The sequence below is a fragment of the Alligator sinensis genome, unplaced genomic scaffold (genome assembly GCF_000455745.1).
Source record: "Alligator sinensis unplaced genomic scaffold, ASM45574v1 scaffold954_1, whole genome shotgun sequence".
In the NCBI taxonomy this organism is placed as follows: Eukaryota; Metazoa; Chordata; order Crocodylia; family Alligatoridae; genus Alligator; species Alligator sinensis.
In genome coordinates, this window is record NW_005842228.1 from 933,345 (window position 1) to 935,832 (window position 2,488).

General features: G+C 48.8%; 1 protein-coding gene across 3 annotated transcripts in view; it reads left to right on the top strand.

The window, feature by feature from the left end:
• The first annotated feature begins 2,302 nt into the window (after positions 1 to 2,302).
• HYKK (hydroxylysine kinase) overlaps positions 2,303 to 2,488 on the top strand; it is a 9,989-nt gene continuing 9,803 nt past the window's right edge. For 2 of the 3 annotated variants that reach the window (XM_006027217.3, XM_014521593.2), the window contains exon 1: positions 2,303 to 2,440. The gene's annotated coding sequence lies outside the window, so the exon portion shown is untranslated. Of the gene's footprint in view, positions 2,465 to 2,488 lie in introns of all 3 variants that reach the window. The other variant, XM_014521594.2, reaches the window with a different exon arrangement.

The following is a 2,488-nucleotide window of genomic DNA, read 5'->3' on the forward strand; positions in this document are numbered from 1 at the left end:
TGCCCCGCCCCTCCCCCCCCCCCCCGGCCCGACTAAGGTGGCACCAGTTGCCCATGACCTCATCCCTGCCTGACCCCACACACTGGTGCAACCTAATGTGTAGGGCCATGTGCAGCCTGTGGGGTTCCCTGTGGTCCAGAAATTTGGCAGCAGGGGAGTGGTGCCACTACTCCACTACTTACTACATTTCTGAACCCATGGGGAGCCCCCTGGGCTTGATTCACATGGCGTTGTGGGTAAGGCTGACTATCATTCCCCTGGCCCAAAAACTCCAAGGAGTCCAGGCTTTCTGAAGCTCCACACAGTGCTCAAGTCGCTCACAAGCTTGCAATGCTGCAGTGCTGAGGTTACAACATTGCAGAAACCTTTTTAGAATGTTTTCCTTGGGCATTTCAAAAGCAGGAGTGAATAACTGATTATGCCTCTTGGGGTGAGAGGGTTAATTGCTTGAAAAACACCTTGAAAAAGGTTAGGTTTGTTTTTTACAAAACCGAAATCTGGAGATGCATCTGATCAGTCTTTTGTTACTTTAATTGGACAAGATGTGTACTTTGAACACTTGTGCTTTAGGAGGCATCCCTGATGTAGGAGATTCCTCAGATATTACAGGTGTACAATCATATTTCAAAGCACTGTCTCTGGGGCTTCTAAATTATGTTCTTGTTCATGTACAATTAGCATAGATTTCAGCTGTTCCTAAGGGAATCAGTAAATACTTGAAAACCTCATCCATATGTAATTTCTGCCCCCCTCCCCATAGAAAGCTATGTATGGGTTCCCACCTCCCACCCATACCTATCTGACACCAAACAAACTGATCTGTTTGGTTAAATTACTTGAACCAACTCCTAAGTTCTTAATGATTCTTTAATGCTAAAGTTAGGTTAGCTAAAGTTCAGCCTGGTAATTTGTAAACTTTATTAGCTAAAACAGAGTTGACAATAGGAAGTTAAAGAAAACAATGTACTTAGGTGATGCTTACAAATTTACAAAATTAATGCCTGCTTGCAATATTAAAATTAGTGTAGGATGTTAACTATTTAGCAGTGCCTTTCCTTATTTTTTTTCCTTAATTGTCAGCTGAATATATGCCTATGTGTTCCATTTATATTGAAAACAAGGTTGCCTTGGCAATTAAACTTCTTGGAATATGAAAGGGACTTCACACAATGAAATAGCTTTTGTAGTTTTCAAGTTGGATTCTGTCACTTTTCTTTGTACATGCTAATGCTGTATTCGGTTTAATGAGGATATATTATTTGTAGAGATTCTAATTTACATAATAGAGAAAAGAAAATGTTCCCTGTAATCTTGCTTATCGTACTGCAGCAGCACGGCTAGATTATTTTGCCACCCTTTCGGCTCGTTGCCTGTTACTGTTACTCAGCAAAATATTGTGTGTTCTGCCTGACTGATTTTAGAAACTTGAGCCTCAGCTAGGCTCAGGATTGCTGTCAAGTGCTATTCATTAATAAAATATATATCCCATGGGGTGAGTGTAGCCGGCAGATGCAAATCTTTGCTATTTTCTTAGCAATCTTTCAACTCCCTTTTACCTAGCCCATTACTGAAGGAGGTGTGCATTTTGTGGCCTTCAGTGTAGATGGGGGCAGTTAGCTGTGTAGTCTGCAGCTGCCAACTCTTTGAATCTATTCCAGGAGGTTTCATCACATAATATAATGACATTCCTGACTTTACTGCAGGAAGGCAAATGCACATTACTTTTACATCTTAAAAACCCACTGGACAACTGTCTAAATCAGATTCAACATTTAATATTTATTTTAACGAATGCCTTATCATTTCTCTCTCAAGGATCGTGCTGGTATCCTGGTTCGCGGGCACCGAGGGGCGGGGGAAATCTTGGAAGCGAAGACAGACCGAAGTGCTTTGTCCAGACACGACGGGGTGACTTGCCAACACCAGCCACGAAACCCTGGGCGGACTCGGGAGTTGTGCCCAGGCTCCCTCTAGGGCCTGAAGCGCAAGCCCCCTCTTCCTCTCTAAACCAGTAGTTTTTAACCCTTTCCTCGCTTTGCGGCCCCCTGTGCACATGTCGGGGGGGCAGGCGGGCCCCTTGGGTGTAAGTGCGGGGTCCTGCACCGCAGGGCCGGGCGCCCAGGTTGAAAACCGCGGGTTTAACCACAGCCCGCTGCTCAAAGCGGAGCACGAGACGTGAAGCTTCCCCCGGCTCCGGCTCGGGCTCAGCCGCCCGGAAGGAGCCGCCCCCAGGCGGGGCTCCCACGGCATCTCCTCGCGCGAGGCGGGCGCTTGTCTGGCCGGCGGCGGCGGAGGCCCGCGGCGGCGGCAGCGGCGGCGGGGCGGGGCGGGCCGCCTCGCCTCGCCTCCCTCAGCTGCGGAGCTGAGTGGAAGCCCGCGCTTCTGCGCCGCTGCGGCCCACGGGCGGGACGTCCCGGCAGCGCAGCCTGGCTCCGGAGCGGTTTGTAGAGTTTGCGGCGGTGGCGGGGGGGGGGTTTAGACGCGGGTT